The following is a 21,051-nucleotide window of genomic DNA, read 5'->3' as shown; positions in this document are numbered from 1 at the left end:
GGCATTGATCGCATTGATTGTGGCGTTTTGGGCGGCGATCTTGGCGTCTTGTTCTGCTATGTGTCGGCGAAGCTGTGCATTCTCGTGGCGGAGTTGGGTAGTTTCGGCGTTGCTGCTCAGTTGTCTTGGTGTTTCGTGCTTCGAAAGAGGGCGTCGGGATAGGCTGATCGGACGCACCGCGTCCGCCCAGCTGACGGTCCCTCCAGTGGCGCCGGTGATCCCTCCGGCCCGCTGTCTCAATGCGGAGCGCCGCGCTTCTCCACCTTTGCCGCTGGTACTCGCTGAACGCTCTCTGGCGGTCTGGCGCATGCGCGATCGGCTCCTGCGTGTCCCGGGTGCCATGCGATCTCCTCCGACCGGCGGCGTCTGCTGCTGTTCCAGCTGCGGCAGCTGCGGGAATTCTTCTGAGTTGGCCGCATATTGTTGGTGGCGTTGCTCCTGCTCTGCGAGCTGGCGTTCCCAGCGCCGTCGCGTCACGACAATGGGGACTTTGTACCTGTTCGTGCAGCCGGCTGTCCCCGTGGGGTGGCTGCCGCCGCACAACTTGCAATGGGGTGTGCACTGCTTTTCGTGGCCTTGCCCGGGGTTTGGGGTCCCGCAGGCGAAACACACAATCTTGTGCGGTTGTGGGCAGACGTCCGCTCGGTGTCCGATGTGGCCGCAGCGGCGGCAAACGTCATAGTGCTGGCGATACAGACTGCAGCGTAGGAGTATGGAACCATACTTGACAAAGTTAGGAACCTTGGTACCCGCGAAAAGCACCACCACTGTCGTTGTACTGCCAATGCGATGAGCCTCGAAAGCCATGGGATTTGCACTGTTGACAACATTTTCTTGTATCTCGAGGGGGGAGTCTTCCGCGGCGATGCCTCGGATTACTCCCTTGACGGTGCCGTGCGGTGCCGCTCGATACGCGTGCGCCTCGTGTTGTTGGCCTCCGACGTGCAGGGATCGAATCCGAGCATACTGCCTGGCTCTTTCCTCATTGGGGGTACTGACCACGATAATGTTTTGAGCTGGGTTGGTACATATGGTGTCGTCTCGCGCCGTCTCTCTTGGTGTTTGTGCTGCTGCTAGGACGGCGGACATGATAATATTCGCTTCAACTCTGGCGACGTTAAGGCCTCCTCTTGGGCGGATGATAATCTTGGTATCGGACTTCGGTAGCACGTTGGGCATGCGGGCTGCTTTAGTAAGACGGGCGGAGACGCGTTGGGCGAAGTTAGGGTTCCGGTCGGGTTCGGTTGGACTGCCGCGGTTCGGAGAAGCCAGAGGCCGGTGGTGTTAGTAGATGCTGGCTTACTTGCTTTCCTGATATTTTCCATCCGTCGGTGTCTAGTGGTGAAAGGTCTTGGCCCTCTACGGCGACGACGCCGCGGCCGTGCAGGCGAAACGTGTCTCGGTGCGGCGGGGCTTGCGACGTGGTCGAGTCCGTGCCGGGAGCCGGCATGCTGAGATCCATGGCCTCGGCGGCTCCGTCCGGAATTTGAGCGTTAACTGCCGTTGGTAGGTCATAGTTGATGTCGGTGGATGAAGGCGATGCCATGGCGAAAGGAGCGAGCGAGCGCAGCGAGCGCCCGCACGGCGCGAGCTGCCGACGCGGAGCGCTAGGCCTAGCAGCCACCGCCGGCGCGCCGCTGGGGAGCCGTATTCGTGCGAAGCCTAGGCGTGGCTGAATAGGCCTAGCGGGGGCTGGGCACAAAATCGCTGATATTTCACGAAGAATCCAGTCCTCGGGGCCAAAATTGGTGTCGATCAGTTCCGGGGAACTTCACACACACGATGAGCACAAAATCACTGCGGTCAGATGTAATTAACACGGCCCAATCAGTGAAATATGCGGAGCCCTTGCGGATCACGTCCGCTCAGCGTGGCGACCGCAGCGCCCTCCCAGTGTTGAAGGAATCGCAGAATCTATCCGTCCGCTTTTAATTCAGCATGGAATCGCTACCGCGCGGGGATTGGTCACCATTACACGCGGTGATACAGAGCTTCGGCTCACAAGTTTTTTCGAACCAGTTTCGCGAAATCGCCGAAGGAACTACCGTGGCAGCTTTTGAGGACGTCTCCGGCCCTACGGTTTGCTTTGTGCTTCATAGCGACCCGACTCCCAAGGCGACGAGCAAGCTTTCACTTGACGTTTGGCCGTGCTTACCGTAAACAAACCGAGAAAAGCTCTTGTAACTGTTGCACCGCTTCACCGTCTACTGCTCATCAACGTCACGCGTCCGACAAACTCCGCTGATCAAACACCGCATCATCACGTACGAACCTGAGCGCACCGTTTACCAACATCCCAACCGAGTGTAACCAAAGGAGCGTGACGCTATACTGTGGCAGGTGCGAGAGATGCTTGGTGATTACGTCATTCAGCCTTCGAAAAGCCGTTGGGCGTCGCCAGTCGTGCTGGTGAATAAAAAAGATGGCAGTTTCGATTCTGCATCGACTATTGCAAACTCAATCAGGATTTCGTCCATGGATTTGAAGAGCGGTGATTGGCAAATAGAAGTCGATGAGCGTGATCGTAAGAAGACTGCCTTCGTAACTCCTGACGAACTGTACGAGTTTAAGGATCTTCCTTTTGGCTTGTGCTCCACTCCCGCAACTTCTCAATGGATGATGGACACTGTTCTATCTGGCCTTAAGTGGCAAACGTGCCTTGTGTATCTAGACGACATCGTCGTGTTCTCAAATACATTCAAGGAACACCTAGAGTGACTGCCACCAGTCCTCCAGGCCATCCGAACCTTTTCGCTCACAGTCAAGCCAGAAAAGTGTCACTTGGGGTATGAGGAGCTGCTTTCGCTCGGCCACGTCGTTAGCAGCGCTGGCATTCGCGGCGACCCTGAGAAGCTTTCAGCTGTTGGGAAGAGGGCGCTACTTGGCGCTTGTCTGGATGGCTGCGACATGCACTCCGTCTTTTAAAGTGTTTATCGACGTTCCTACCGGGTGTATTGGACTTTTGAGGTGACCACGGCCTTCGTGAACATCGTCGGAACTTGTGCCTACCTTCTGATACCTGATTTACCCCCCTAGGAGGACATTCACAAACGTTTTTCGTGGCACACCGCGTTAAGCCTAACGCTCACCCAGCTGGGTTCCAGCGGCGTGGTCGCCACCGGGGAACGCGGCACGAGTGACTGGAGCGCCTCGGCTGCCTCAGCATGGCCTCCGGAGTTCAACCAGGCTCCCTAAAGCTCAGGAACGCCTTTGAATTGCTCGGCGAGTGCCCACACAGCAGTCGCTCACACTCCGCACGATACGCAAGCTGGCCAACCCAATCAAGATTCTCAACTGGAGGCGCAAGACATGGAAGGAGATAGAGTTGACCAAGCCGCTGGACCCTGGACCCTGTGGCAACTGCGTCGCCCAACCCGCAAGACGGTCATCACAAGACTGGACAGGGTGAGTAGACCCCAGTCCCTACTTTTGCTAAAGCCATTCACAAAAATCAGCGTACGATACATTCGAAAAACTGCCCTTGCTACACTTATAGGGACTACAGCTCCGTCTGAGGAGCATGCACAGTTATCCATTCATAGGTATGACGTAGCCGGCAACTGCATTCAGATCACCGTTTATGACGTTGAGCATGCAACGAGACTGAGCAATGCCACCAGACTCAGCTACACGTACAACGCCGGAAACGTTAGTGTTCCTATAGAGGTCAAAATGTTCCCACATCGCCCAAACACGTCCAGAGGCGTCATCACGGTTGATTCGGACGACGACAGTGCCACGATACTCCAATGGCTCCGCTGTGAGCAAGCTGAGGTCCTCGCAGCCCAGTGCATTGGCAAAACCAATCGGGCCGTATTCACTTTCGATTCACCAACCCTTCCTCGTGTGGTCAAGTACAACATGGCTATCGTACCAGTGTCGCCGCATGCACCCAAACGCAAGGTTTGCTTGCATATTGCTAAATATTGCCCCAAGCAGCCAGTCTGCCGTAAATGTGGCCACATGCATGGCGATGATGACGCATGTGAGCGCACACTCTTCTGTGTTGCGTGCCAGGAAAATGGGCACCTTGCGGACAACCCCACATGTCCTAGATAGCAGAGTGGTTTCTGAGAAATCTAAGCAAGAACGCAAAGCAAACTCATGGCAGGACAACAAAGAACCGGGTGTATCTTGGTCCTACATAATACGTGGGCACGGCTACACTTCGAACACATACAGTCAACCCACCAAGGACCCTCCACCTGTGTCGTCCTTAACAAACGGTGCTGTCAATCAAACGATTCTAGCTCAGTTGGAAAGCTTACGCCATGAAATGCAACAGCTACGGGCGGAAAACCGCCGCTTCAAAGAGGAGTTGGTGGCAATTCGGCAGGGTACGCCATCTTCGCAGACTTCGGAATTGGCGTCCTCAGCAGACACCCTCAAACAGTCTACTGCCCTGATATCCCGCCCAAAAAGTTCCTCGCGTCCGAGCCACATCAAGAGCGTTAAGCGCACACCTTCTTCCCAGATGGCGCGAAAACAAAATGTAGACACTTCTGAGGTGATGCAAGTCTTGGCACGCATTCGAGGTGAGCTTCAACGGGAGCGCCTCTCTCGCCAGGAAGCAATTGAGAAAATACGCATTCGGTCGGAACAACACATCAAACAAGCCACAGCTAATTCAGTACCTTACTGGCCGGATATCTCTGTCGGAATCTTGTGAGGAACCGCCACGAAAGGTTGCGCATCCCGAAACTGGTCCGCAATGAAGCACTCGTTGCAAATCTTACAATTGAACTCTCGGAGTTTCCGTCAGTCAGCCCCTATTCTGAGCAGTCGCGTCGCTCTAATTTCACCCCTCGTTATACTCCTCCAGGAAAGCCGATGCATCCCTCGCCTATCGGGGTACACCACCTATAGCGACCCCAGTATTACCCATTCGAGCCATGGTGCTTCGTCGACTCCTGTAGAACAGGCAGCGGTTCTTATCCGCTCGGATGTCACCAGCCGTTAACTCAAAGTTTCAGGGGAATGTACAGAAAACCATGAAGCAGTCATTGTGCACATTAGAATACCAGATGGCAAGCCCCGCGTAGTCGCTTCACTATATTACCGCGCCGTCTCAGGCTCCCAGACAAGCATTGCGTATGACTGGCTGCGCCACCTCGTTTCACAGTTTCCCCGAACCCAAATCATCGTGAGTGTGGACTTTAGTGTTAAGAGCACAACGTGGGGCTATGCTTATTCAGATTTGCGTGGCACACATCTCAAGTCAACATTTGAGGAATGCGGTCTTACTCTGTTAAACAATCCTGGCTCATTCACCCGCATAGGCCTACATCCTCGTCAAAATAACACCACACCAGACCTCACCTTCGCTACCCCTTGCATTTCCCGCGACTGGAACCCATATAACACTACGTGGGGCAGCGACCACTTTCCAATACTTGTCACCCTCCGCAGAAAGCGACTCCGAGCAAAGAAAAATATTCCTCATATAAACTGGCAAACCTTCCGAGCAATAAGCTCCCTATCTACCCCAACGACGCTGGTAGAGTTTATTGCCACCTTGCAAGACACCAAGGCTCAGTCTGGTGAAGTTATAGAATGTGACGCAACAACGGCTTCTCTTGACGCGCACCTTGCCAACTTGTGGAAGGGTGCCCATACCCTCACTTCTCGGTACCTCGAAAATGGTAAAAGGCACAAAGATCCCTTTAAAATCCGGCACCAATACACGCTCATACGCGAGTATCAACGCGCTCTCGCTAATGAAAGCTGGCATAATCTCTGTTCCGACCTCGCCGGGACCGTGGCCTCAGCAAACTATGGAGGGTTTACCGAGGTCTCGCCGGTAAAGGCAAACGTCGCTCTACACTCTTCGCCTCACTCATCCTGCAAAATCCGCCTGACATCGTGGAACAATAACTCATGTCCACAATATTCGAACACGCCTCCTTGAATCCGCACCCCCCCTTTTTGCTAATATAATTCCATCTCCTGATGAGGACCTAGACAGCCCTTTCACTCTTCCTGAACTTCAGGCCGCTCTTCACCAAGGCAAACTCCATTCTGCGCATGGCCATGATGGTCTAACATGGCAGCACCTCCGTAACCAGGACGAGAACACCCAGCTGGTACTCCTTGAGATCATTAATGACCACTGGGCAACAGGGACGGTTCCCGACACGCTCAAGTTGACCTTAGTTAGCCCTTTTCCCAAATCCAACAAGGATCCGGCTCAGCTCTCTAACCTGCGCCCCATCTCCTTCACCCCAACTCTGTGTAAACTCACCGAAAGACTAATCAACAACAGAATGCAACACTATCTCGATTACGTACAGCCCTGGTTTTATCGATCCCAAACTGGCTTTCGTCCGCATCTCAGCACCCACGACTGCCTTTGGCTCCTTCGCAGAGTAATTACCGTAAATTAAACCCGGACTATGTTCTAGCCGTCGACATGCGAAAGGCATTCGATAATGTCAGTTAAGCCGCCATCCATACCGAACTGGCTGCTGCATATCCAAGCCAACGGGCTTAAAATTGGATAAAATCCTTTCTGGAAAATCGGCCTATTCAGCTTAGTGGCACGCACCCGCGATGGTGCCCCAGAACCTATTTCTTGGCTAGGGGGGTACCCCAGGGTTCCATCCTCGGGCCCGTGCTTTTTATTTTGGCAATGACGCGAATCGCTCGTCATCTAGAGACCGATACCACATCACGTTTTCCAGTGTACGCTGATGACCTCACGGACTGGACTGAGGCAGCAAACTATCCGGACACCGAAAGTATGGTTGTTGAACTACAAGCAGCGGCTTCTAGTCTAGCCCATAGCCTTGCTTCACTTGGGTTAGAGTTGGCTCCTGATAAGACAGAGTTTCTACTCGTTCATGGGCTACATAACGCACCATCTCACTTCCATCCTGTTATTTATCTGGCCGGAACGCCAATCGAAACCAAGTGCGACCAGGTTCGCATTTTGGGAATCCCATTGAGCAGCCACAACAGTGCCAGACGTTGGATCACTCAACTTAGACGCAACTGGAAACCAATGCTGAATCTGATTTCCAGGATGTCTAATAAGTATGGTGGAGCTAGCCAGGCTGCTTGCCTAGCGCTCACTCGAGCAGTTGCCCTTGGTCGAATTCTGTACGGCGCCCCTGCATATGACCTCTGTCGAGCTCACATGAAGCAACTACAAATTATTCATCGTGCGTCCCTGCGGACGATCACAGGCCTCCCACGGCACACTAGGATCTGCGCCTTAGAGAAAGCTGCTGCTCTGCCTCCCCTGCCAGAAATTCTTGAAGAGACCCGGAAACACCATCAACTCCAGCGCACGCTCACTATCCAGGGTGCTGCTATTACTGCATGGGACTCTCAAACGCACCCAATCGGACCCATGCCATCTCCTTCCTCACCCCCTTGGGCTCGAAATACAGTGGTTTCTTCGGAACGGTCGGCTATCTCTCGAACTAGCGTCGTTCCGCGTCTGCGCGACCTCCGCCGATGCATGGCACAGAGGCTACCAAACGAGGTGCACATATTTGCAGACGCCAGCCTACAGACAACTCTTTCGGTTTGGCTTGGCACTGCTAAGAACGCCCTGATCTTAGTGGCGCCACTACTATTGCTACCATCGCCCCGTCCCCTCTCCAGGCCGAGCTCCATGGTCTCCTAGAAGCCCTGGATCCCATGACCTACATGGCTCGTGCACCACAGCCACCCAGGGTCCGCCTCCTCAGTGATTCCCACGCCGCCATGAGAGCATTCAATAAGGCTTACTCTGATCAACCTACCGTTCATCAAATCCAGGCCGTGGTTAACCTACGGGCCCGAAACGGAACGCAAGTCCGCGCAGCCTGGATTCCGGGGCATGGGACCCAGGGGGTCGGCAATCACGCTGCTCATAATGCAGTGCGGGAGAGCCTTCAGTCTACACGTCCCTTGACTGCTCCCGATCTTGCACCTGATCCGGGTCTACATCCGCGCCCCCAACTGGATCATGCTAAATATTCTCGCCGAAAGCGGCTCGGTGAGAAGACTCCGCAGGGCTACCTGCATGGTGTCCCCACCCTACCCCATTCCGCAGAAATCTTTGTTAATAAGACAATCGCTAATGCGGCCCTCACACCCTCCACACTGCGGAAATGGTTCCATTTGGACTCTTCAGCCTCTCCGTACTGTCCCCATTGCCAGCAGAATGTTTTTTCAGACCTCGCATCTTCTCGTGAAGACCTCGCATCAGACCTCACTTCTTCTCTTCTGCATCTTTTCGCATCTTCTCGCGATTCTTTGCTCAGTGCTCTGCCCCCCAACTCGTCCCCTGATAATCCCCCGTACGAAGACGGAAATTTTCTGCATGATCTAGGTGTGTTTTCTATTAGGAGTGGCCTGGCAAGGGTAGTGTGAGATTGGGTCTACAATCCCCCTTCCAAAGAAATCACTGATTATCTATCTCCAACAAGTCATCTCTAACGATTGTGTGATCACCTCCCTCTCTTCCGTTCTTCCCCTTCCCCAACTACGGCTATGTGGCGTCCCCCATCCTAATAAATGTCGTTCATTCATTTCAGCTGTTTCTCGTTTCGAAACTCCTGTTGACACGAAGTCTCTTCGGCGTTTTCTGGGCCTGTGCTTATACTATTGGGGATTCATCGCCGATTTCGCCAAAAGTGCAGCCCCTCTCACATGCATCACTCGCAATGACGTCACTTTTGTCTCGTCCGCGGAAGAGCAAGAAGCTTTCGATCAGGTACGGTGTTGCCTGTAGACCGCACTTGTTTTAGGCCACTTCGATGGGGAGGCAGCCACTATGGGGCATAGTCATGCCGGCAATGTGGGGCTAGGCGCTGTTGTCGTCCAATGGCAAGATGATGCCGAACGAGGCATTCCCTACGCAAGTCGAACGCTGTCACGAGCCGAAAGCAATTACTCGGCCACTGAAAAGGAGTGCTTAGCGGTTGTGTGGGCCGCCCTAAAATTTCGACTGTACCTTTATGGCCATGCATTCAAAGTTGTAAGTGACCATCACTCCCCGTGCTGGTTTACAAACCTGAGAAACCCGTCTAGCCGCTTGGCACGCTGGAGAATTCTACTCCAAGAGTTTGCTGACCGTCATCTACAAATCAGGCAAGCGAACTTCAGATGCAGACTGCCTCTCGACAGCGCCGGTCGGTAAATCACCCGCTGATGACATTGATGATGGATTACTGATTGGAGTTCTTATTGCGGCCACCATTTCGGAACAGCAGCAGGAAGACCAAGAACTGCTACCACTGATCGACTTCTAATACGGATACGCCAGCAGCCCGCAAAAGTGTTTTAGTAGAGGTCTGCCAACTTTCTGCCTTCACAGGGGTGTGTTATACAAATGAGACTTCGCCCCGAATGGCCGGCGTCACCTTCTTGTTGCCCGCCACCCTTACAAAACTACATCTTGCCGTCTTGTCATGATGAGCCTGATGCTGGCCACCTTGCTTGCGCACGCACTCTTGCAAAAATCAAGATGACCTATTACTGTCCCAAGCTCTCGGCGAACGTGAGGCAGTACGTCCGAACTTGTCGAGACTGCCAGATACGCAAGGAGCTGCCCGGCAGACCAGCCGGATTTCTCCGACCGATTCAAATTCCCCAAGTGCCGTTCTAGCAAGTGGGAATAGACCTGCAGGGCCCCTTTCCCACCTCTACAGAGGGAAACAGGTGCATAGCAGTTGCCACTGACTACTTGACCAAGTACGCAGAAACAAAACCTCTTCAAAAGGCCACCGCGCTTGAAGTGGCACAGTTTTTCTAGCAAGGATAGTTCACCGACATGGGGCTCACAAGGTGAATATTACGGTCCGTGCAACCGCATTTACGCGAAACGTCTGCACGAAGTACTCACACTCAGCAGCACGCCTAAACAAAAAGCCAGTGCGTACCACCGTCAGATGAACGGCTTAAAGGAACGCTCAACAAGACCATCGCTGACATGCTGAGCTTGTACGCTGATGTTGAACACCGGACCTGGGATGCAGACCCCTAGTACAGCACGTTTGCATACACCACGGCCCAACAGGAAACGACTTGAATGACACCGTTCACCCTCCTCTACGGCAGAGAAGCTACAACAATTTCCCACGCCAAGCTGCTTCACGACAGCAACGACGGATATGACATCACCTCCCAGCTATACGTACAACGCGCTGAGGAAGCCCGGCAGCTTGCCCACCTCCGCATCATCTAGCCCCAGCACCTGGACGCTTCCCGCTACCACCTTCACCGCCGCCACGCGGAATTTGCACCGCGTGACCTTGAATACTAGTTTGGATACTCGTTTCGCTGGTTTGGATACTCGTTCGACGTCGGGGGTTATCTACAAAGCTTCTGCGTCATTACTTTTTGTCGCATAACGTACTTCCTCAACTCAGCGAAGCAACTTACCAGGTGCTACCCGAAAATTCTGGTGTTGCCAGTCGTTCACAATCTGAACCAGAGACGGTCCATGTAGTGCGTTTGCAACCCTCTGTCTCACGCCAAGCCGACTTCTCGACCATTCTGGCTTCGGACCATGTTGACAGCGATCTTCAGCATCAGGACGATGCTATTGCGGGATTACGTTAGTAATCAGCCACAGAGCAGAGACGGCGCTGACGCAGCGATCTCTGTTGGCCACGCCAATCGTCCGAAGCCGGTGTGCGCCGTTCTGGCATGTCTCCATGATCCTAATCATCATCATGCAGGTCACAACCATAATCATCACCGCCTAAGCCACAAAGAATACGAGGACGTGCCCCTTCGTGAGCGCGTTCTTGTTGTGACTGCTACCAGGCATCAGGCACAAGTTTCCCGAAATACACACTCTTTTACTTTGTCCTACTTGCTTGATCAGTTTTTGCGCCGTGACCATATGTGTAGTGATAGCCAATGCTTTTTTACAAGGACTCATTCATGAACACAATGTTTCGTACCACATAAGAAAGGTTTTGTAAATTCAACACTCTTCATGCATGGGCAGACCAATTGATATGACACTTATTCTGTCTCCAAATAATATACAAATTCCTTTTTACGGTTTTCTGGTACAACAAACACTTTGGTTTACATTAGAGAGTGTTTTCAAAACAAAAAAAAAACTCTGTGTGCACAAATGTGACTCGCAAGATAACCACGGCTCCGACATATCTAGAAGCATCAGTGCGACACTGCCGCTCTGTATTTTTGTGGTTTGTAAATTTTACCATGTGCAAGCTGCGCACAGAGGGAGAAAATTTCAAACAGGCAAATGGCAATTCAGAATTGGTGTGGCGCCCTGGCTGCATGAAGGGAATCGGATAACTGCAGCTACAGCCACATGGCGATGGTGTTATAGTTGGACAATAACGGTGCCTTGGAACAAAGCACGTGATATGGGGCAACAGGGTCGTAGGGGACGCCACGCCGCGTTCGCAGAAACGGTTCTTGGATGGGGGTAAGGACAAGCTGCGGACACCCACACATGTACGAAAATAATAACTCTAATCCAAGGCCTCATACCGGTTCACGCCACAGTGTTTGGGTAGCTGATCATTTAGGCTGTGAACAAGAGGAAATAAGCTTTTAAGCGGAAATTTTTCACCAGTCGGTACCATGCCGGTTCGGACCACCATTGCTCACGCGGCTGTGGGGTTTGCTGGTCACAGTAACTTTGAAGAAAAAAATCAGCAAGAAGTGGAAACCATTTGGGAAGCGTCAGACTGGGGCCAAAAACGCTGCAACAATCTTGGATACTATTAGCATGGGCAGTATTATGGTCAACATCATTGCCGGCATCACCAAAGAGCAGAACCAGGTTGGTGACTTGTCAATGCGTAAATGAGGGCTAGTTGGTTCGAACTGTGAAACATGGTTAAGTAGCGCGCTAAGGACGGGACAAAAGTAGAGACCACCCAGGACTAGTGCTAGAGCACTAGCACTAAAGGACACAGGACTAGCGCTAGCGCTAGCGCTAGTCCTATGTGGTCTCTACTGTTGTGCTGTCCTTACTTCGCTAGTTAACCATATTTCACAGGTTGGTAATGTCTTAAGGTTGATAATCTTGTTGACATCTTGGCTTATCGCAGATACTGAGACACAAATTATATGGACTCCCACACGCAGAGTGGCGTATCCTAGTGGTATAAGAACACCACAGGGTGTGCGAAGGCTATGGAGGAGGCGGCCGAGGAGCACAGCGCAGAAAACACCAAACTCATTAACTTTTAACTTGGTAAAACCGCGCCTCAAAGGGCTTGGTGTAAGAAGAGGATTTATGGATTATGTCGCTGTGACGGCGGCGAAGCGGCAGCATGAGCCCGGTAACCTGGACGCCACCTTGGTCTACAAGGAACCGTTTAGTGCCAGCACCGACCTAAACATCGCTAAAACGCTCCTACTTGACGACTGACTTTGACGTGGGCCGCCTCCATCGCGTAAAAAAGATCAATCCCCAGAGCAAACACACCCAGAGAGGCTAAAGACGTTGAGAACATGCAGATTCAAGTAGAGTGCAAAAAAGTCCCATAAATTTCAGACAAGATGTTATGGGACAGTGCATGATTGGGAGTGCTGATAAGTTGTGATGGTATGGCATAATATCCAAACGTGAAAAGACATGAGCGAGATAAACAGGTTTCAAAGACGACTTAGGAGTGTGCACGAGAAGTCAAACTAAAGGCTAAAAATGAGGCCAGCGGTCCAAGGGAAATATTGGTTACTGACTTGTCGAGGGTGCCGTGATCATTGTAGATCTCGTAATGACAATATGCACACAATATGTTTCGTTTTGAAGGGAAAGCTGGAACTGCTATCAGTTTAATATAAAAAGTTAATCTGGTGAAATACGAATGTATTGGAAAGTGATTATAATGGAGAAATTTCTTGAATGGCGAAAGGACTCAGAATTCAGCGCAAGATATAACTAGTTAGATATCCTAGCTCGATAGGTACTACTAAACTTTAACGTGTTTAATATATTCGGCTTCACGAAACTGTACGAAGCGAGAAAATGGCAACATCGTGTAAAATATTGCTGAATTTTTTTGAGGTGACAGACATTCGAAAAGTTTATTTTGAATAAACTCTTTAAACAGACTTTAATGCCATAAGCTAGCAGTGGACGTGAGGAAGTTGAAGATCCGGATGAGTGTGTGCCGGAAATATGGGGATGAAGTATAGCCGTTAATTCAAGATGGCGGGCTGCTCTTAAACAAATGTCTGCGCCTGTATGCTCTGCCTTCCCGCTCACTGCCTCTCCTTCGTTGCCGAATCTTTTTTCTTTATTTTCTTACGTACTCTCCACGATTGTCCTTCGGCCTATCGTTTCCTTATTCATTTGTGTTGATTTTGTAGTTGGTGAGCTTTATCTACTACCGCACCTCATTTTCTGGCAGTTAACTTATTATCTTTTTATTCCCATTGATTCTCACCTGTTTCCTGTATTTATTCACTTTTCTTCTTTTAATCGAAATTTCAGTTTTTCCTCTTCTCTCAGTTAGCGCCCATTTCCTGGCCAATCCCCCTGAGTCGGTACGAGCCATTTTTTTGGAACCAACCAACCAACCAAGTATAAAGGGTAAAAAGAGAACAAGATACTGGTTAGTAGGCTCTGGGAATAGAAGCCATCTATCAGAACGCGTGAAAAACTGCAAATCAGGGAGACCGACGAACAGAGTGATTTAGGAGGAGGTTATGAGTCATACATCCACGGATGAGCAAGGCAGATGCAGAGAAGCAGGCGGACCGAGCGGTCGGGTCGATGCGGCAGTGAGATCTGCAGAGCCAGAGCAAGTTAAACCCGGCAATGGCATCGCTACTTAGGCTCGGGCGTGTTTGCAAAAAACACAGTTTCTGGCATCTAAAGCGACGCCATTTCTTGCACAACATCGACATAAAAAACCTCTAACGGCGCATATTATATAAAAAAGGCATTTTAAGGCGCCTAAAAGCCTATGTAGGCCAATATTGTCACAATAGGCATTGAAAAGCCCATATTAAAATAGGCACGTATACGGACAATGAAGTATTTCTTGAAACGCTCTTATTTCATTATTTCAGGCTTACATGTGAATACTTGTGGTCTCTACATGTAACAGGCTTACATGTAAACTTGTGGTCTCTACAGGTTTACATGTAAACTTGTGGTCTCTAGTGATAATGACGCTTCACCCCTCGAACATGCTATCATTCCTTGGGCAGAACCTCCGCACCTTAACGAACGCATCTTAAGCCACACAAGCGCACCAGGCCTCGGTCTGTTCACTCCCTCCTCGTTTCAAGCAGGCGTAGCTTTTTTCCAGTGCTTGAAGAGCTAAATTTAAATTGCAGCATCTTCCGTTCACAGGATGCTGTACGAGAAAGTCATGCTATGGCGTCCTACATCACGGGACTGAATTGTAGATGCCTTGCCCAGCAGTTTTCAGGGACCAGTCCTACCAACGAAGAGTGGCAGAAAGCGCTGATCTATGTCCTGCACAAGTAATTTACGGTCAATATTTGCATTGTGTCAAAGAGCAATTAATTTCCTACATAAAAGCTGGCAAGTTGAAAGGCAAGTAATTTTACCTACCGTTTAAACGCAGCTGTTTGTCAATGGCCAAAATCCTACAATTCGAGGGCCGACTAACCACGAGCGTGCCACAACCTCTTCCCCTTACTGGGAGGAGCTTGTTATAGGCACAGGTGTTGAACACAAATATAACGCGGAAACACAATGCTTAGAGGTAAAATGAATTAGGACGGTGGTTTAGGCTAGTGGGCTAGGAAGAAATGTTTCAGGATGTCAATACATCAAGACACTGCTTGAGGTCGGTGCATACCAGCGCTGACGGGATCCGTGTCTTTACTGCTCGTTCTCTATTTCATCAAGCGTTTTATGTACTTGGAAAATTACGCGAGTAAACGGTGTCTCCTCAGAAATTGGGTCACTGGGAAGGGTAGAGGCTGGGGCCTAATATTCGGCCTGTCACGACCGACACAGAGAGAGCCAGACGCGGCAGCGTTTGGGCTTGAACTGAGTTTTATTCCTTCAGCGCAAGTACACGTGAGTGTGCACTTCGTGTTGTTGTTGTTGTTGTTGTTGTTGCGCCTTTAGCTATGGCACATACCCAATCAGGGGATCGGCCAATCAACAGAGGATGGTTAAAATGAATGGAATTCTTTTCTAATCACGCGACTTTTAGGAAAGATAATTTAGACCGGTTTGAAAAATTTTTGAGGGAAAAGGAAAAAATAAAAAAAACCCTGAAAAATCAAAGCGAGGGTGACCAATCGCAATCATAAAGAGAATCGTTTTGAATTTTCAATGTAGCGCAGGAGGGCAGAGCATACATCCCGGCGGCAGAACCCCGTTTCGGATGCCCCGAACGATAGAATAGCCGGCACTGTTAGGGATATCCCCAAACTGTTAAGCGGCACCTCCAGGGACTGACGTCTGACTCGGGAAAAACGTCGGCATGTCAAAAGGAAGTGATCGACAGACTCGTCTTATAGCTGCACAGAGCTGTTGGCGCCAGACGAGACCTGTGCAAATACCTGTTTAACTTGGGTACTCGACAACGTAAGGCTGTAATAATCACCTCTAAGTTGCGTGAAGGGCACCATTCAGGTTTCCATGAAAATTTAAGATGATTGAAATCTCTTAATGATAATAAAACCGATTCTTGCTGTACTTGGAGTTTCAGCATCCTACGGTACCTAGCTGCTGTTATTAAAGGTGTCGGCTCTACGACGTCTACTACAGGCACAGAAAGTGCTACCCTTGCTAGAGAGTCGGAAGTCTCGTTGTATGTGATCCCTGCATGACCAGGAACCCAAAGAAGGTGAATTTCAGTGAAGTGAGGTGGCAGGAGTGACCGAAACGTCCGCAGAAGGGGAGTGTCTTTAGGGGAAGAAAGTGCTAGGCATACAGAAAAAGAATCGGAAATTATCATTGGAGATGTAATGGACACATCCAGCTTTCGTAGCGCCAGGACAATTGCCAGGAATTCCGCAAAGAATATGGGGATAAAATCACGCAGACGAACCGAAAAGGTCCAGTTAAGGGAAAGGGAAAATATTCACCTTCGTCATCGTCGTCGTCTCAGAGTGGCACAACCGCGCCACTGCAGGTATCCCCCGGTAGATTCGTAGGCCGTTGTTTATGCCCACGGGACAGTTTTCGACAGTTAAGGGTGTACGTTCCTGGGCAACGGTGTAAGTTACTAGGCCTGGCTGGGTCAGAAAGAGGCGACGTATGCTGACTTTTCTTGGTCCGCGACGACGACGTCGTGGTGGCCGTTAGTAGCGAGGGTGAATTTCTTCTGGTGCCACTCGATGTCAGTATGGGTGATCGCGGGAGTTAGGGGAAGAGAGGCAGCGTCACGGTGCACGAACACGTGAGTGTAGGAAGAAAGGTCCTCGCACACGAAGGCGGAGTGGTCACTGCTCTGTCGAGGAAGCAGGGGACGGATTTGTTCGAAAAGGCGACGGAGGTCACCCACATAAGTGACGGAGTCCGAAGGTCCATCGGCAGACGGAGGTATGAAGAAGCCGCAAGAGAGACAAAGAGGGCAGACTTACACCAGTTGAGCTTATGCGCAACGCAAGTCAGTCTAGAAAGCCGAGCGTAGGCTGAGTAAGAGAAGGGGAATGTGTTCGGCTCAATGTTTCCTTGTCTTGTAGGTGGGGAAAGCTGCCTTGAGTTGGCGGCGTAAACGTTCCACCATTCCACGTGCAAACGGATGCTATGTGGTGATATGATTGTGGCGTACTCCCAAGATGGCAGCAAAGGCGTTGAAATGTGTGGATTAGAATTGACGCCCGCGATCAGTGGTGACAACAGGAGAGCAGCCAAAACCGGACACCCAACCACCAACAAATGCTTTGGGGACTGTTTCCGCCTTGACATAAGGGGTTGGGATTGCGTCTGACGAGCATATGAAGCGGTCCACGCATGTCAACACGTAGGTGGCGCATCGCGATGGTGTCAGGGGGCCGACCAGATCAATGTGCACTTTCGCGAAACGGGTGTCCGGTGGATGGAATTGCGAGCCAAGAGTAGATGTGTGCCTTGTTACCCCTACACGCTGGCCCTGGAGGCAGGTGCGTGCCCAACGGCGGACATCAGCATTCGTAGAGGGCAAGAGCCACCGAGCTGTGAGTGGTGTTGAGTTTCTCGAATACTGCGGTGACTATTGCCGTGCAGGGCGTTGAAAACAGCTCGACGAAACATCGGTGGAACATATAGCCGGGGGACGCCGGTTGATAGCGATTGTGCCTTCGGTAAACGGCAACAGCACAATCTGTGAAAAATCAGCGTGGAGGAGGCAGAACGGCATTGCTCGATCTGAGTGTCCTGTTGCTGTGGAGTAGCAAGCTCTTCCATGGAGATTGGTTGGGGTTAACACGAAAGGGCAAGCCCACAAAATGGCAAGCACGAGACAGCGCCCCAGAAGCAGCAGTGTTTCTCGGGCCGCTGACATGCCGCTCAATTACAGTAAACTCCGAGACGAAGGAGAGTTGTAGGATCTTAAGCGATGAGTACGAGTCGTGGTTGCGCTGGAAGGTGAACTTGCGGCGCTTATGATCTGTAACAACGTTGATGTTTCTGCATTCCAGGAAATGCAGGAAATATTTTGTGGCAAGATAGACAACATGTAGCTCGCGCCAGAACGTTCTCTACCTTTTCTTAGCAGGTTTCAGCTTCTGGGAGTAGAAACCAAGTGGTTGCCAACCGAAGATGAACTGCTAAACTATTGTGCCGACAGCCATGGTGGATGCGTCGGTGATAAGGCAATGTTGCATGGCAGCGACGGGGTGTAAAATCATGGCGGTATCGGAGAGGGCCCTTTTCGCTGCACAAAAGGCGGATGCTGCTTGCTCGCTCTATTCGAAGTTCTCTGCAGGTCCTGCCTTGGGGGCCAGTGGATCAGTAAGGGGCTCGAGCTGTTCGGCACAGTTGGGAAGGAGCTGTCGGTGGAAGTTTGAAGGCCCAAGAATACTCTGAGCTTCCTAACTGAGGTTGGCGGGGTAAGTCCTGGATTGCCTTCACCTTCGTATCGAGAGGTCTGATGCCCTGTGGGGTGGCCCAGGAACTCGGTGGTATGCACAATGAAGAAGCACTATTTAGTGTTTATTACGAATGATTTTCTTCAAGCGTAGTGAAAAGAGCTCGCAAATGCACTTCGTACTCGGATGGTGATTTGCTTGCGATCAAAAGGTCATTCGAAGTAGGCAAAGAGAAAATTTAAAACGCGGGTAACGTTGTGGATGGCACGTTAAAGTGTATGGTTGGCGTTACGCGAGCCGAAGGGAATTCGGACATATTAGAAGAGACCGAATCGGGCAATGATAAAAGTCTTCAGAATGTCTCCTGGCTGCATAGGTATCTGGTAATAGGCGTTGACCGAGTCCAACTTGCTGAATATCTTTCAGCCTGCCAGAGCGCGGGGAAGTTTTGCAAATGCAGTAGCAGGTACTGGTCCCGAACTGTGATTGCGTTGAGTGCACGATAATCACCAGATAGCCTGCACTCACCGGGGTGCTTCCTGGATACCTTATTCAGGGCTGACGCACTGTTGCTGGAGGATGGACCAATAATTCCCAATACCAGCATGTGCTCGAACACTTGACGACAAATGGCATAATGCGATCGACGACGCGCTCGAGCGAAGAAAGGGGCTCCCTTCGTGACGATGTGGTAGGTGATGGTGTGCTTCAATGAAGGCTCTCCCATGTGTGGTGTTGTGATCGCAGAAAAATCTGAAAGTATCTTATCGTGCACGCAAAATGACACAAAGTCTCCAAGTCCGGTCACCGTTGCAAAGGAGAGAACGCCATGTACCGAAAGCCTCGACGTCACGCCCACGAGGCGTCGAGAGTCGACGTCCATGGCAAGTTCGACAAAGCCAGGAAATCAGCAACGATAATCCGCTCTTGATGTTGGCAATTGCGAAAAGCCACGGGGAGGTGCGACGTAGGCCAAAATTTACAGTAAAGAACCTCTGGCCGTAGGTGTTGTTCGGGTAATTTTTGAAGACAATTAACGTGGAGCTCATTTCTCGGTGCCATCGTCCTTGCGAAAAGCTCCATAGGACACTGACCTCTGCTTTCGTATCGACAAAGAAGCAGTAGCCGGCAACCTCGTCGGTGACTCAGAAGAGGCGGCTGACTGTGCGACCGCGTTCACTTGCCGCCGCAGGTGTATGGTCTCCTAGTTCCACGTCCATGAGGAAGGCTATGGGCACTTGTGGGCGGCAGCGGCGAAAATGAGATGATACCAAAAGACGCCAGAAGGGCCATTCTCACCGAGCGCTACGGAGAAGGGATGTTGAGAACGAGTCGCTTGTGGGGAGTACCGTCCGCCGCAGGACGCACGTCGCCGTCGCTGCAAGATGGGTGCAATTTATGACAGCCGATGTCTGATTTCATCACTGCGGCTCTCACGTCGACCAAGCCTGGAGTCATCCCTTGAGGTGTAGGACGTGTCGGCGACTGTGGCGATGTTTTTCGACAGAAAATATTCCGCGATGCGATCAGCCGATTTCGCGAGTTGGTCATATTTCATGCAAGCACAGGCCGCCAGTACCAATGCCATGTCCTTTGGGAGGCATTGAAGAAAGAGCTGCCAAAGACGTGGATCATTAACGTCCTCGCCATGATTGCCCAATAGCTGACGCATACGATGTAGCAGCTGCAAGCGCCGCCTGTCACCGAGCTCCTCGATGTTCAGAAGCTGCTGCAGTCTGCTTTACTTCGACTCACTCCTGTGTTGGATGATTGCGACATTGAGGTGGTCGAACGGGGCTACACGATGTGGAGCATACAAGATGTCGACAAGATCGTTTGCGATGCCGCCTGGCGGGCAGGCGCCGACAATGTCGTTTGTCGTCTCAAGGCTAGCTATGCGATGCAGACGAAAGCGCGCTTCGACTTGCGTGAACCATATTCGCTGGTTCCCAGTCCAAACGGGGGCAGCGTAGTGCTGTGCACAGTCGCGGTTGTCGCTAGAGCGGGCGGAACTGCATTGGGGTAAATGCCAGGCTGTAGTTGGCCCACAGAATCCGGCCAGGCCTAACGGTGCGGCATTGCCCGCTGAGGAGAGGTGAGTTCAGTCCACGTCAGCAATTTATGTTGTGACCGGCGCAGAGACCACCAGCCGGGACAGCGTTTGGGATATAACTGACTTTATTTTTGTTGTTGTTTTCCTTTTGTAGTGGCACATACCCACGTGGGTGATTGGCCAAGAAACAGGGTGGCCTTTTGGGGTCAAGAAGCCCGCCTCATGGCCCTATATATTCTGCCTTTCCTCCAGCGCAAGCACACGTGAGTATACGCTTCTGCCTTAGTCGTCGTCAACGTATCGGCGCGGGGGAATCGCGCCGCTACAGGTCTAGCGAAGAAATTCCTACGAACCTGCTTACGTCTGGTAAGTGTTCTGCTTGGTTCCTTTATTCGGGTTTGCTCGTTATACCCCGAATCACCTAAAATAAATTTTGCGCGCTCCAATCCACCTTGTTGCAGTTGTTTTCTTGTTTGTCACAACCGCCGTGTATTCTGGAATCTGTCATTGAGTCAAAAAGATATCCAGTTGCGAGGAGCGCAACATACGTTTTTAAACTTATAAACGCGCCAGCTCAACCAGCTCAAACGCCTAAAGCCAACGGTACACTATAAATATATGAATCTTTCGCTGGTCATAGGAATGCGGCCCTAGTACTATGTCACAAGAACAACGGTGCTGATATTGTGAAATAACCAAAATTATTGAAAAGAGAAGATGAGCACACATAGAAAATGTTCGCAGTTAAAAGCAATCAGGAGACAGCAATAAAAGCGAACGCCCCTCTATCTTGACCTTGATTGATTGTGGGGTTTACCGCGCCGAAGCAACGCAGGCCATGGAGCGCGCCGTAGTAAAGGGCTCCGCATTAATTTTGACCACCTGGAGATCCTTAACGTGCGCCGAAATCTCGTACACATGGGTATTTTTGCTTTTCGCCTCCATCAGAAAAGCGTCCGCCGCGGCCGGGAATCGAACACGCGAATTGTGCTCAGCAGCGCGACGTCTTAGCCACTCAGGCACCACGGCGAGTCCTTTATCTTGACACATTTTTATGGCATAAC

The 21,051-nt window shown here is 51.1% G+C and overlaps 1 protein-coding gene across 1 annotated transcript in view; it reads right to left on the bottom strand.

The window, feature by feature from the left end:
* Positions 1 to 21,051, bottom strand: part of LOC144165141 (E3 ubiquitin-protein ligase MIB2-like) — a 200,039-nt gene that overhangs the window by 66,640 nt on the left and 112,348 nt on the right. The window lies entirely within an intron of this gene.

Source organism: Haemaphysalis longicornis, unplaced genomic scaffold (assembly GCF_048455015.1).
Source record: "Haemaphysalis longicornis isolate Haplotype H1 unplaced genomic scaffold, Haemaphysalis longicornis Haplotype H1 scaffold_14, whole genome shotgun sequence".
NCBI lineage: Eukaryota > Metazoa > Arthropoda > Arachnida > Ixodida > Ixodidae > Haemaphysalis > Haemaphysalis longicornis.
This window is presented reverse-complemented; position numbering and strand designations above follow the sequence as displayed.